This window comes from Telmatherina bonti, assembly GCF_933228915.1.
Source record: "Telmatherina bonti genome assembly, chromosome: 11".
In the NCBI taxonomy this organism is placed as follows: Eukaryota; Metazoa; Chordata; class Actinopteri; order Atheriniformes; family Telmatherinidae; genus Telmatherina; species Telmatherina bonti.
The window spans coordinates 21,543,855-21,559,950 of NC_136629.1; the positions used below are offsets into that span (position 1 = coordinate 21,543,855).

General features: G+C 38.6%; 1 protein-coding gene across 3 annotated transcripts in view; it reads left to right on the forward strand.

Annotated features, from left to right (window-relative positions):
• Window positions 1-16,096, forward strand: part of macrod2 (mono-ADP ribosylhydrolase 2) — a 393,923-nt gene that overhangs the window by 344,834 nt on the left and 32,993 nt on the right. The window lies entirely within an intron of this gene.

Here is a 16,096-nt window from a genome sequence, read left to right on the forward strand (position 1 = left end):
TACATGTAAGAGTGATCACTCGTTTCTACTTTTTCCGCCATGATGCTTTTTCACTCAGCATGACTAAATTAAAACTGGAGCCAAAGTGGAGTGCCCTCTGTGATGCGACACACAATTGATAGTCATAATTACAAGGACTAGAAATCAATTAGCGCAAGTGAAAGTGATTTGTTGCTACCGATGCCTCAGTAATTGAATTGTTTGAAGGCAAAGATCCCGCCAACATCAGCATTAACCCCTCTTTAGAAAGAAAAAAAACCCCAATATCTATCAGGGAAAGTAGCTTAATGCATAACACTTCATCAATAAGGTGGGATCAGCTATTAATCAGCAATATGTGTGCTTATATTCTCTTAAAGTCAAATCAAATGTATGTATGAAGCACTTTTAAAAACAACTAGCATTGGCCAAAGTGCTGTACAGCAATAGGACCCCCATAACAAAAACGCAAGTATAGGATGTGTCAAGTTATTCTGTTGATTTATTTTATGTAGGTGTGTCCAGTTCTGGTCCTGAATGGCCACAATCATGCAGCTTTTCCTTGCAATCCTACTCCAACACACCTGACTCAAAGTGCAAGCCAGGTGTGTTGGATCAGGGATACATCAAAAACTTGTAGAGCAGCGGCCCTCAAGGAACGACTTTGGACATCCCTGATTAACTGGTTATTTTTCTAAACGAAGCAATGACATATCAGTTTAACAGGTTGGGTGACAGATTTCTGTTTTTGTCATTTACAGCAGTATTGGAGCTGAACTCAGCAAGTTTAATGTGAGACTTTAATGTAATCTCACAATGTTCCAAGACTGTCTTTTTGTTTCCCCACTAATGTTGAGAAGAGTAGATGTGAATGTGGAGGAAAGGCTTTAAGCCTTTTTCTTTTAGCTTCAAGTCCTTTTTCCAAAGCTTCTGTATGCTTTTGTATAAATACTCAGTTTTGTTACTTCTCGAAAAATAAGAGATTGTAACATTTCAGTGGGTTGGGTTTTGTCTTGGCCAGCGTTTGACAATAAGTCTGGGATAACCCTGCTACCATGTGTCATTATGCAGTACCTTTACTTCTCTCCTCTTTTTCTCCTTACATAAAATGTTCTTGTTACTGCAGGTCCCAGATTAATTCATCAGTGTATAAAACTTTTTGAACTCATTATCTGGAGGGAAATGTTTGAGTGTCGTAACCCATCCAAGTGTTCAGTAATGTTTTCCCTCATCATTTTTTTTTTCCTTCTCTGTGGTGTCTAATAAACAGACTTCTTTTGGCAAAACTAATCAAAATATTATGTTTTTAATTACCAAATTCTCTCCCTGAAATGAAATTGCCTTTCTATGCCTGACTAAGCAAAGCTTCACTTATTGTTTATTTTGTCAGTTTTTATTTGTATATAATATACAATAGGTGAAGTTTAGTTATCAATTTCCTTTTGGAAAACTTAATTTATAGATATTTTTCTTTTCTGAAAGTGCATTAAAATATTGATATGACTTCTGGCTTTAATATTAATTTCTGATTTTACCTTTCACTCTTTTGCAGTGCTACATACAGAACAGCTGAGGCTCAGAATGACCTACAAATCATATAAAGTTCCAGTTTAATTTCCTCTGTGCCTTTTCATTAGGGTAAAATAGTATGAAAATAAGAAACAGGATTTGTGACCTTTTTTGACACTACGTGTCACATTTCTTACAGTCTGTCATGTTCCAGTGACATTTGACTTTACCAGCTCAGAATTATCAAACCAAAGAGGTTTTTAGGTTGTTGTTTTTTTACAGCAAACATAGATTTTCCTGCCCTCTACAAAGTGGAAAGTAAGCGATGACAGTTATTCAGTTCACATTCAGTCACTACATTCAACATATACCTCATTTAAACCATAAGTTAAGTTCTAAAAATTCCTACATATTTATATGTTCTCATTTTGACGCTGGTCCAACATTTTTAAACATTGTCTTACTAACATCATATCAAGAAATAGCACATTTTTACAACAGCATTCGTATTTGACATGCAACATTTCAGAAGCTGTCTGAGCTGTTTCAAAGTTAGAATTTAAAGGAATTTTGTTTCCCTTTTTTTTTTTTTTTTTTAAGATTGTCCTAACTTTAGAGAGAGAGGGTTTGAGTAATAGTATTTTGCTTTTAACATATGTATAGGTAACAGATCTGTGAACAGATTTATTTTAACAAGTCTCTGATAAGTATGTCAAATCTCTGAATATAGCTGGATGGGAATTGCTTACCTGTTCTTGGTCAATGTCACAGAGTTAGCTTAAAATTAATTTCTGAATTATAGCTGCAAAATCTGAATTATTGTTTGTCTATTCTAAACAACAAATTTCTTAGTTCTGAGATTTTTTTTCCAATAATCAGACATTCCTTTCCATCATCTTGATACATTTAAAGCACCTCTCTTTGATTTATTCTGTTTAGTTATACGTTATCAGCCTCTTGGTATCCTTGTTTGTTGCTGCCTGTTCACTGCTGTTGAACTTCCTATGTCTACATCATGGTCTCTTACCCTGACATGAGCGAGGACAAAAAAAAGGCTTTTGCAATGCTTTTTCTAATTGTGCCACTAATCGAATGTCACTGTGGAAAGCCACATGGAGCTGAACAGATTAAACTAGTTGAGACGCAGGAGAGACTGAGACAAAGTGAGGATAGCTAGCTTGACAGCTGAACCTCTAGGTCTGCTCCTGTCTTGTCCTTTTACGGTTACTTGTTAGTAAAGACAAAGTACAAAAAAATAAATTCAACTTGAAAGTTGGTTTATCAGTGTGGACAGCGCACCTTTGGAAAGCAAACTGGATTTACACAGACCACACAGCTCTTTTACTAAACCAAGTAGGTGGCAAAAGCTTCTTGTGCTCCAATCATTGTGCATCCCTCTTGCCTCTGCATGGCTTTCAAACCAACGTGGCAACCATGCTGTTATTAACTTTAGACTAGAAATACAACTTAAAATACTCTCATTGCAGGGAGGATTTGAAATGAGCTAGGATCCTATAAAACCAACAAGATGTTTAGTAAATGAACAGTGTTCTTATCTAAGTATGTCTTTCATCAGTCAGTATTTTTGCAGTGGTTGTGCATTAAGTCAGGAGTCCTTAATGCTAGTTGTAAATTTTTACGCCTAAAGATTGGTTGAGAGTGTTGCAACAAACTGTAGAGAAATGTATTTTCAGTCATGGTTACAGAGCGAACATGGAATGTGTTAGGTCATACACTGATGTGTTGCATCTCTTGTATATGCTTTCATGAGATTATGCACTGGTTTACCAGTTGGTTCTCAAAATGCGCACAGAACATGCCTATAGGCATATCTCCCAAAAGATTGTATTTTACACAATCACTTTGACAAAGACAGCCTGATTTTCATTCCACCTTCACTATATTTAATGAAGTGGGAAACTAAGCAAAATGGAATGCGCATAGAAATCAGTCACTGAGCTGAATGTCAAGAGTGACAAATGTGATTTGAAATATCGTCGCCTGCTTTCATCACAGCAAATGCTTTTTCCTCTGAATGTCATTTTATTTTCCGGGTTTAGTGTGACTTGACCAAAACCATTTATTTTGCACTGCTGTTGTTTTCCTGTTTACCACTCTGTGTGCTCTGGCACAGGGTGTTAATATAATGTCAGTTCAAGTGCCCAGGGAGTTGAGCCACTCCATCAGCCAGGACATTTCTCCCCATTCTGGAGTGTCTGTTCGGTCAGCTTCCCACATTACTGCTGATGACTGTATCAGAGGCACAAGAACTTCATAATCACAGAAATCTGGTGCAATAATGATGGACTCCTCTCACTGCCCATTTTATTGCTGCAGAAGGTCGAACAAAGAAGATACATGTCTGCAAGTCTTTATGGGATTAGATGCAAAAACTGAAATCATGGGAAATCCATTGCTCACAGATACATTGTTGATAAAATGTAGAAGTATACTGGGCTTAACTTTTTTCAGCATTTTTAATGCAATGTCTTTCCACAAATAAAATGTTTTGTGAATTTTCCTTAAGGAGATAAAGAAAGGGTCACTGCAGTCAGCAAATCGCAGTGTTCCTTGACATTGCAATTATCCTCAATGCGTAGATCCAGCTGCTGCAGAGAACAGAGCAGCTTTGACTGCTAAAAGCACAATTTTTTTCTTTACTAGAACAGTTAGGACTTCACTCCAGCAACATGAAATGATAAAATAAAATAAAAAATAAAAAAAATTAAAAAACCATGAGCTTGATGAGGAAAATAAGTTTCTGAGTGAAAGCTTTGTAAATCTGACTGGATGGTGATGTCATTCGAGTTGACCTACGGCTGTAATTTTCCAACCTCCTATAGTTGCTGGACATTTACAAGCAAACAAAGTTTCCAGTTCAAAGCTAATATTATAGCCAGCACTTTCAGCTTAAATGTTTGCACATTGCAAAGAGCTGTCAGTTTTACCGACTGTTTATTCAGCTGTTTTTCTGCCCTCATAAAATCCTGGCAAAGATAGATCTCAAGGTTTTGTTTGAATAGGGCAGAAATGTGTGTAACGTTTGCTGAATATATTACAGTAAATACTGTCCGATGGTCTCTGAAGTAGTAATAGATGCTGCAAGAAGCCATTCAATGTAATTGACTGTGAAAGGTGAAGTACTACAAAGTTTAAGCCACAGATGTTTAAATATTCTTTACCAGCTAATATCAACATTAAACCCAGTCTACCCTGGCCCAATTCCATGTTAGCAATTAGCCATGAGGAGCATCTTTAGCCTCAGCCCAGTTAGAGATGAGTTCTTAGCACAGTGGTCAGGAGACCAACTCAGTACTGCTACAGCGCCCAGAGCAACATGGCTATGATGACAACCCCTTCAGCAGCAGCAGCAGCCCAGCTGGAAACTACTCTTCCCACCATCCTCTGAACAACTGATTCCAGTGGTTGGCTTTGCCCTGACCCTCCAAAGGGAAGAGGAAAAGAGAAACAGGCTCCTCGGGCAGAACAGACTCTGTGAAGCATGTGGTAGAAAGTGGGGCAACATTGCCACAGCTGCAAAAGTCTCTACTACTGTCTTAAATTTAGCTTCTCCTGTATTAGGACACTGACCAAATTAACACATCTGCAGGTATTCAGCATCCCATGTCAGGTAGATTCAGATATGTCAGGTTGATTTCTTCTAGCTCCTGTTAAATGACCAATTGAAAGGTGAGGAGTAAAAGGTAAGGATGATTTATTCCTGCTGTGCTGTGTTGTTGTCATCCTGTGGCGTGAAGTCCTGTCACAGTGTTGTAAATTGTTGACAGCAGGGAAGGTTATTTGTTTGGATATACTTCAGGCTGACCAGCCAGGCCTGTGGACTGTCCTTGGGTGTTGATGTGTTTCTGAGCAGTGGAAGTTGTATTGACAAAGTGCTGTGACCAGGGCACGAAGGAGTAAATCAGGAGGTCACACTCACTCTGAAGAGGCACTCTTCTATTGCTTATAAGAAGGAAGGCACTATGAGGAGCTTTTATTTATTTTTTGTCATGCTCCATTTACAAGTTTTTTTGTTTTTTTTTTAATGTCAGTCTATTTATTTGTGGTGGTTATTTTATAATATTTGTAATACAAAAAAGAGTAAATATCACAGCCTTAATGCAAGTTGACAATTCATATGCCATGAAACATTGTAAAGTGCATGAACCTCACAGTGCTGTGATCCTTTGTGTGTCTTACATGCATTCAAGCAAATATGCAAACTCATAATCAGAGAAAAGCTCACACATACCGTATATGAAAACACAGCCAGGGGGAATTACTGGCTGTCACACTCACATTACCATGAAGGTCAGGAAAAATGGCACAGATGGCCTTTGCACTAAATCAGCAACTTTTCCAAAGTGTGGTCAAACATTCACACATGGGGTTTATTCACACACTAACCTACTTACTATACACTTTGTTCTCTGCGTTGTGTGCTGTTACACGCAAAAAAGACACACATCAGAGTAGTGTCAGAAAAGAATAATCAAGATTTCATTTAAGATTTAAGGATTGCATAACAAATTGTTTTGGTATGGCGAGACTCATTTCTTTTTATTTAAATATGCAATATATTTATGTATGTAATTAGTTTGTACAAGAGGCCTGAGGGACCCTGTTAGGAAGATTTAAAGAGATTAAAGAATCTATATTGACAAATTCATTTTTGTTGCTTGTGTGTGTGTGTGTGTGTGTGTGTGTGTGTGTGTGTGTGTGTGTGTGTGTGTGTGTGTGTGTGTGTGTGTGTGTGTGTGTGTGTGTTAGCCCAATTGTCTATATTATATTTACCAGATTTCAGGATGCAAGGGATGACATTGGGATTATCACAGAAATATTAATGAAAAGAGAAGTTCCATATTAAATTAAATTCCATACACATCCATATATATGTATGTATATATATATATATATATATATATATATATATATATATATATATATATATATATATGTATGTATATATGTAGAGATAATAATTAGTATCTTTCCTAGTTTATATTGCAGTGACACTATACTATATTTTTAATTGTGCATTTTCATTCATTTGGAAAATCCTGTTTTACCACAGGGTACAAAAAGCAACTGTACTAAATTGTTTTCTGAGCTTACAGGTAAATTATGAGTCAAGAGTTCCCTCTGTGCTTTTTGTTTTTCCGCGCTGCGTGTCAAGCCTCACCCATCTGGCACATAATTAGTATTAAACAAACCGAGAAATTATAAGTGCTAGTTTGCCCGGGCCTGATTGTAACTCCATCAACAAAGTGATGAGGGTGTTAAAAATCAACCAGTTTCAATTTAAGCATGCTGAGGTCCTGCGAGGCCTGCAGGTGAGGAGTGGAGCCGCAGCGGCTTAGTGCTAGTGTCAAGGTGGGGAGGCATTGTGGTGTTGCGCTTCTGAAGTGAGGTGAAGAAATGGTGTGTGACTAGCTGGATATGACAGAAAGTGTAACTGTCACCTGGGCTCCCCCAGGCCTTGCTGCTCCACAGCCAGAGTTTAGAAGAGAGAAACAGTCATTAACCCTGTCACATTGACTCAGCTCTGTTAGTTTGTTCCTTCTGACCCATACTGAGAAACTCAGAGGCTGAATGGCTGTAATGATATCCTTTTTCACTATTGTTGTCATCTCTACACACACTTTTGCCCAGTGTGCTCGTTTATAGTTCCATCAAAAGCCCAATTTATGGTATTTTGTCATTATTGTGACATATTTGATTTTCCCCTCCCTGCATGCATGCTCAACTGCCTTTGATTTCCTGGCACCTGGAATTGTTAGGAAATATTGATGGTAACCAGTGTTGTGTGATAATGACCACATCAGCTGTCAGTCGGTGTTAGATCTTTCCACTTTTTTTGTATTGTATGTCACTGATGATGTATACAGACACACAAACACATTTACTCTCTATCTCTGACTGTAGCTTTTCTTATCTTGTGAGTAAGCTCTCCATTCTTTCTTGTGCTCCATCTCCGTCCTCATGCTGTTTGTTCATCAGGCAAACCATCTGCTGAAGTTGTGTGTTTTTCTCAGCATGCTGTCCCCTTGGCACACAGCTTCATGTGGCGGTGCTCTACCAATTATCTGATGCGCGCGGGGTGCCCAGCGTGAGCCACTGCCCACTGCACAGGCATGAAGTCTGTGTGCTCACATTGGGTAGCCTCTCTGCATGTCACCAGATAATGGGAGAGTGGAGGAGTACTCTTCTCAGCTTCCCTCATCACTCATTTGGCGAGCTGATGAACTCCTCTCTGTGACCAGTAATATTCTACAGTATTTCATGGCCCATTTCAGAATTAGCGGTTTTTTTTTTGCTGTTGTTTTTTTTTACGTTCAAACCAATTCATGCAGTTGTTTATACTGTGTAATGACTGCTGCCCCCTGTTCCTGCGCAGTGTACCATGTAAAACAATACGACTGGAGTTGTAAGCATTTGCCATTACACTAATTCATTGTTGTTTGATTGTGCACAATTTGGAAGGCTTCACCGCTTCAGTGTGAGTGGAAATGCACGTTTCAAGTTAGGACTACCATGTTTCACTGAAAATATGCTTTACTGCAGCAAATATTGTAGAGAAGTGTATGAATGGATGTGTGGCTACCCAGCAAAGGAAGACCCCACGGACCAAAAAAAAAAAAAAAAATTAATTTAATCATAAAGAATTCATTTACAGCTTTTTGATCTTGCTCCTCTCTGATGGGAGGCACGCGGTGCACCACACTTTCATGGACTCCTTTGTGTAAGAAGATGAAAAACATCCCTCCTTCATCATCCACTGCGATACTCTCTTATGCCCCCTGTATATCAGTCACCTCTTATCTTCCCCCAACCCAGTCCTTATCAATACTTCATCTAAATTGATTTAGATTTTGCTTTAAACTTGTAAGAGTCTGCTGTGTTTAGCCTGTCATACAACATGTCAGTAACACTTTCTGGATTGATCTTTTATTTAGTATTCATTTGGAAAATTGAGGCAGTGCGATAAGCAAGGCACTGCCTTTCCAGAAGCTTTATTTGGCTCCAGTCAGTTAACATGTGGTAAGAGTTAGGGGGAGTAAACCCTTGCCGCTTACTGAACGCTGCCTGAAACATACAAGTGTTCCTGCAGGGGATGGATGGATGGGGGGAGAGACTGGAATTGAGAAACGTGATACAAGGGGCTTTGTGGAAGAAAAAACAAAGTTATTTAAGCCGCAAGCTTTCCCTCTTATTAAAATAGTATCACGCTTTTATTGAATTAAACATGTTTAAGGTAGGGGCAACATAAACTCCCTGTGTGAGTCTTTAAGATAGCCATCTTTGTCCACATTTCCTACAGGCTGTTTCTTACTGGTCTAGGTGTGTGTGTGTGTGTTTGCTCTTGTTTGAGCATCTGTGAACATATATTAGTAGAGTTGTACTGCCTTTCCCTTGTACAGAAGATTTTCCAGTTCAGCTTATTTGTTGGCATTTTCGAAGGTATTATCAGCCAACCCTTTCTTTAGCACTCCATTACATTCTCACTCAGTATCTAATAATCTTGTCATTTTCCACCACATTTCCTCCACTAAGCAGTCAATTAATGATGCAATACTTAGCCGCCTTCAGAATCCTCCGAAAACTGTGTCTAAAAAGGTTAATGTAATTTCAAAAGCATAAAGTGGATGGAATAGCCTGGTTCTAATTCTAATGAGTGTGTCCCACTCATTAGAGTACATCTCCGCACCCACCATCCCAGACTGGAATCTGATGAAAAACGGGCACTTAAGGAGTCAAACTACTGTGAACTATTTGTCTTATGCATAATTTTTATTCAGTTTTTTTTTCTTGTGGTTTTAAAGAAAATGTGGATTTAAACTACAAAAATTAAAGTGATGTAGAAGTATTCCAGTCCCATTATGCTTAGACATCCACTCATCTAGCTGGAATGTTGTTTTTTTTAGACATACCTAAGCAACTTTTTTCTTTTTTGCAGTTTTTTGGTTTTTATCATCTTCATTTCTGACATTAAAAGTCAGCTCTTAAGAGGATGTGTAAGTGAGAGTTTATTCGTTAAACACATTTGAGAAAACAAGCATCATATCATGCTTGAAAGCATATTTTTAGAAGGGTATTCTTGCCATTGCTACCTCAGGTCTAAAAATTTCCCAGTAAGTCATGTCTCTATTCCTGTTAAAGTATCACAGTTGTTACTAGTTGTACAGACCATAGATTCATCCTCTAAAAACAAATTTCTGTTTTTTCTTTTCAATTGCAGCAGCATAACAACTCACACATACCGTAAAACAAGAACTATTAGTTTAGTTCATTTCATAAATGCTGGCAGATTCAGTGAGATGTCGACAACATCAGCGACTGTATGTGTTGTGTGATCCATCAGACATTATTAAGTGCTACATTTAAAAAGTCTAAATAATCCCATATAACAGGTTGCGCCATTTCAGTCTATGCATTTTGTGTAAGAGTAAAGACTCTGTAAAGAGCGTTCTTGTTTAAATGTTTTTCAGATGGTGAATGTATTTTTTAAGAGCTTAGCTCTCAAACTAAGATTTAAAAACCTATAAGGGAAGTTTTTTTTTTTAATAGAAATCCATACAGTACCTCTCAGCACAGATCTTGTCAGTCAAGCTGGATGAACAAAACCACATGAGCTGCCAGCTGCACGTATTTAAATCAAGTTTCCCCACAATCCACTTCTAAGGACTGCGCTTGCGGCTATCTCTCAAAGAACTAGTTTGTGATTCGTGGCATACAGGAGGGATCTGAAGGACAACTTTTCAACTACGGGCTGGGAACAGAGTCAGAGCTGGAATTTTTCCTTAATCTTTGCAGTCACTGGTTTTTGTCTGAAAGTGACAGGTCGCAAAGCCTGGACCCAGTCGGATTCACTCCATCCACCTCATGTTATCGTCTGTGTTGATTCATCTCCAACGTGAGCCTTTGTACTCCCCCTGAATACCCATTGGTTCAAAGGTGCAACCTATTATCCACAGCTGGAAAGAGAATAAATATTTTCTTCCTCTGGGCTCACATGTACGTCCAAGCAGAAGAGATAAAGGCATAACATTTGTGATAGGTTTATATAGCTTCAGACAAAAACTGATAGTAAAACAAATCTGTGTTTGGCACTTTCTAAATGCATCTTGACCCGTTTACTATTTGCAGCCCTCTCTCCTTACCTCCCTCAATGGAGAACTGTGATAAGACGTCTCATTTCCGTTTACTTTTCAACATTATTCATGGTTACGGAGGTGTTTTGTGGTTTTGTTCCCTATGCGTGCTTAATATTTCTGTGCTGAAGTCTTTGAGGAACACACCTCCATCTAAGAAACAAATATTTTCTTAGGAACATGTGATTTTGCTACTGTCATTTGCTGCTCATACAAAAAATGATAAAGGAGAAGGGCAGCACAAAAGGCACCACTTCATCAGGCCATTACCTCAGATGTTATAACGTCAGACATATCAGATGAGAGCATCTTCGATACCCATTAACCTATGAACATGGGTTGCTGGGCAGGTTGTCGATGGTACGGAAGGGCTAAGTTTAATACAGATGTTTTTTCTGACTGAATAACAGGGATGCTGAACTTTTAGTTTGAAAGACTGGCTTTCTAATGAGTTCCCTCATGTGCTCGTGTCCAACCAGATGAAAGCACTGATACCTTGTCCTGAAGTCGCGCATACCCAAATTCAGATTGCCAGTGACAGCTTTTATCAGTGTTCGCTGCAAATGGTTGGAATTTCGTCTTATTAGTATTTTTCCTCAGATTGTAGAGAAACTTCAAAAGGAAGTCCCCTCTTGATCTCATGCCCACTGCAGCAAATCATTGCAGCAGACACATTAGAGTTGCTCTCTCCTCAACAGAGCTGTAAAAAAAAAAAAAAAAAAACTATGGCACATCTATGAGGCGTTTAAACTGAAATAAAGCTGGAGCCCTTCCCATATAAATTAGTTTCCAAATTAGCCCAAGAAAGATTCACAGAGGACATGCAATAGATGTGACCCCCCCGGTCCGACCTGTGACCCTTTAAGCTTGAGGCTGTTGTGGGGACGAGCGCTGTAGATATGAAGTCTACCTTTCATCAGCCAACAACCAATCAGTGAGACAGAACCAGCATCAGCCTGGTTCACTCCGTGCTGAAACAGCAAGATGGTGCTTTTATTAGCTTTTAACGGATTATAATTGTGTGCTAAGTACTCGTCTGTCAGTCACACAGATGGAAGTTGAACCTTAATCCTCATCCTGGAAGCTTTCCTGCAGTTTTAGGTGGAGAGCTTTTCATGCCTGCCCCCCTCTTTGCCTTTTCATGAAATTTCCAAATCCTCTTTCCCTCACAAACCTCTGCGAGTCCAGTAAATGTTTCCTGACACCTGGATTGCTAGGTCTTCTTATAAAAGGCCGTAACCTTGAATGTTTTAATGACACTGTCCCAAACACATCAACCATTGACTTTCTAAATGTGTTACAGATGTGTAATTTTTTTTCTCTCCCCCCCACAACCCCCCGGGAATTTTGGCGAGCCAATCCACTAAGCACTAAAACTGAATAATTCTGAAGTGTAAAACAAGTGAGAAGATTTATTATTCCTACAACACACACACACTCTCACATATGGGCTCTAGCCTTGTACCGAAGGGACATCTACGTCTCTTTAAACTTAATCTGAGCCCCTCGTATAAACCAGCTAATTAGAAATAGTTTGACTATGCTTAAGCTTATGAAAATCATATCATGGATGTTTATCCAGTGCTTAATTGACACTGTAAAGGAATGCATATTCATAAACACACATACACACTGACTACTTAAAGCTGCTTTATACAGATTGTCAGATTTAATTGGGATGTGCTGAATGATAGATTTGCTTGCTGATTTGAAGTGTACTATATCTTCTAGCAGATTTGTTCATTGATTTTCATTAAGCTGCCAGATGTGGGAACTATTTTGGCATAAAAATGAGTAAATATGAACTTCAGAAGATAAATTTTATATAGTGACAATGTTTATGCTGCCTTATCGCTAATGATGTTTAAGTCACTGTTGACCTTTTGCAACAGCGTTCAAGCTACTACAACATTGTAATTTTCCTCTGCGATAAATAAAATATTTTCCATTTAATTTTAATTTGCCAGGTTGTCAACTATATAACATGGCAAAGGCTATTTCAATTGTTTTCTTTCACCTTCGCAGTGTAGAACACAGTCAGGCACTGCAGCAACAATCAGCAGATTTTATAAGGGAACTGGACCTTCAATCGTCTGCATCATACATTGTTGGTCGCTCGAAAAAAGGATGTTGTAAGCAGTGTGCAAGGTGGTCTGTGCTAACTATAAACACCTCCAGCCAGCTGGCTCGTTTCTCACCCATCCTTATCTTCAGCTGTCGCTTGGCAAGAGCATCTGCAGTTGTTGTGTTTCAACATGACGTTCACCGTTCTTCAACATGATTAGGAATGGGCCAAAATAAGTGTCTAAAAGGAAAATATTATCTCTGGGTCACGTTTCTTCCTTGTTAATGTAGGACCGATGTTAGTCACTAACTTGCATTCCAGGTATTTTTGACAGCCAAGATTTTTTAAATAAAATATCTTTAAGTACAATGAAAGCAGTTTTAGGACAAACCAGTTTATTGGAATATATTGTGTTAGTGGAAGAAAAACATCAACTAAAAGCTTTCAATAAATGAAGTTAAAACCATAATCAGAATACGTACACCCAAACAAATGACTGATTCTCCTCTGTGATATTTTTTTTTTTATGAAATATTGCAACAACTGCAGAGTCTGACTACATTCAGAAGCCATTTTTAGGTTTCCACTACTGTTTATTGAAGTTTTTCTTTTTTTGTTTTTGTCTTTCTTTCTTTAGGAGTCCATTTTGTAATCCCAGATTTCAGTTCCCTCCCTCCAAATGTTTTAATAAGATTCAGGTTACTACTTAGACAGCATCTTTCCCTTTTACCTCATTGCAGGCAGTTGGATCCATGCTTCAGACCACAAAAGTGCTCAAGACTTTAGCCTCATACCTGTCTCTTTTACACTGGTGCCCACATTTCCTCTAAATTAACTTGATACCAGACAGTACCAGACACAGCAGCAAAGCATCCCTACAGCAGGATAAACATCCACCACTGTCTCAGGTAGTTAATGCACTGTGCTTTCCCTATATATGGGTTCAACTGAGCCCTATTTCATTTGCACAAGTACACAAATAAAAAATGTTTACAGTACATGAAAAAAAAAACAGTGTTTAGGTTGTTGAATAACTTTAGAATTTGAAATATTGTTTATTCGTTTCAAATATTTCTGAAGATATTTTTAAGTTCTTAGTTTAAGTTCACAGTTGCCATTTAAATGTACCAGGATTACACATCAACTAATAATCTCATCTGCAGGTACAGGTGGTAGCCGGTTAGCATCCAAACTTCAGCCGATATCTCTACAATTAATAAATGTTTTAAACATGTCAAAGTTTTTTTTCTTCTCACGCTTTTAATGTTTTTCTCCTTTTGAATAATTTCTTGTTATTTAGAACTTTGCAAAGTTAATCATTTCCAATAATAACAAGATACTTTTTAGACATCTGACAACACAGAGAATAAAAAGTTTTGAGTATAGTATTAAAGATGGGTGACTAAATAAAAAACTTCCTCCCCCCAAAGACTTCTTCTGGTTCGCAAAAACTCAGTTTCACTGTTCAGTTGATTTTTGACACAAAACAGCAGGACTTCAGAATGTTGTCGATTGATTACAAAAATTATAATGGTCAAAAAAAGTCATGTTATGCCATTAAAAAACAAAGCTCCATTAAATGAAACAAGCAAGCAGCAGCGATGAAAGCCCTGTCAGATTCTGAGCCTTATCTAGGAGACTGACCTCTTGAGTCTGTGTTCCCCCAGGGCGGCTGTGAACTTTTCTCAGCTGCTTTTTCAGTGTCTTCATGATAAAAGAGTGACATGTTCTATTCCTGTGCCACAGCACGGGCTGCAACGGCAAAACTGTCTGCTGACCCTGCCAACCTGCAACTCGTACGAGTCACAAGTAAAGCCTGTGTCTGAAACTCCCATCTGCCTTGATTTTTAACTGCACTCCACCCAGTCGACGTGCACGTCGACACATCCGAAACACTTTTGGCCACTGGCCAAAACAAAGCGAGGTTCCAGCACAGAGACCACACATGAATAAAAGATTTTATTTCAAGACACAGGACAGGATGCACACGGGACATCGTGTTACCGCAGTCAGTGCGCCGCTGTCAACATGCGCCTCTGAATGTTTAGGTCGCAAAGACAGTAGGACACTGATACACTCATTACAGAGCCACAGCCATATCCCTGTGGAGAGCCATCACAGCACACCGCTGATACTCTGAGCTATAAATACCTGATAAAGAACCACACTTTATTTTGGAATTCCACTGTTTATTTAGCCTACTTGGTTTTTCTAGAAATTTTGAATTTTAATTATTAACTTGAATCACATCGTTTCAGTCTGGTAAGAATTAACAGCGAGACTGATATGGAGATGAGCAGATGCGATCCGACATGCCAAACAAAGCCATACCAGCAGAGAAAGGATTTCAGACTGACGGTACATTTGTGCAAATAATTCCATTTTTCCAGTACACAGAGATAAACTGAGAGAGAATTCAGAGTACAAATGAGTCATAGCCCTCTCATTAGCTTTCCGTGGTTCCAGTAAATATCTTAATTAGATTATTGGGGGACTTGCAGGGAAACGGTGGCTCTGTTTGCCTTGCGCCTCTTGACTTTTGATTACAGACTGTTTCCTTCTAATTGTTTTGTTTTGTTACTAAATCAGAGCTGCTGCTTGCCATGATATGGCCTCCTCTGTGGTCAGTTGAGAAAAAAACAAATCAGACACTATTTTGTTTGATCTGCTTATGTGAACATGCTATCGCTATGTGAAAGGAAGTCGAAGCAGGAATGTAGAAAATATACACAAGGCACTACAGGAAAATGGCATGGCGATTGACTGCAGATACCATTCTTTTGAGGAGCCAATCATCATCTGACCTCTTCTCAGTTTCATGTGTCTCAAAAAATGAAAACTTGAAGCTGAAGGGTCATGCCAAGTTTAGCTTTAATAACCTCAGCCAGCCTTTTGCCTGGCTGAGGAAGCAACCTGGATACTAGCACTCAGTAAGTATTTCTATTGGACTGGTTTCTGAAATTTGTTTTTCACCTCGCTATAGAATTTTGTCAAGACTTTACGTGCAAATAAAATAAACTAAAAATGTGTTTGTTATAAAGAATCTGTAGATTTTTTTTAAACATTTGATATCGTTAATTTAAGCAGATGGAATAAAATCTATCAGAAGCTTCATTGTAATCAGTGACCAGTCATGGACTTTAAGAACTCACCCCTGTGTTTCAACCATCCAGGGACAGACATATCACAGTCTGATTAAACTTTCAGAGGCTCCAGAATACCATTTTCACCTCTCAGTGCAGCCATGCGATAGGCTTCCTTTACAGAGATTCTTCGAACCAATCATGCCTAAAAAGCTTTTCAAAGTACTGAGTGGAGAAGCTCTTGAGTTTGAGGAAGGGTTATGTTCCCAATGCAGCAGGTAGAACAGAATAGTGTGGAGAGTGGTGAT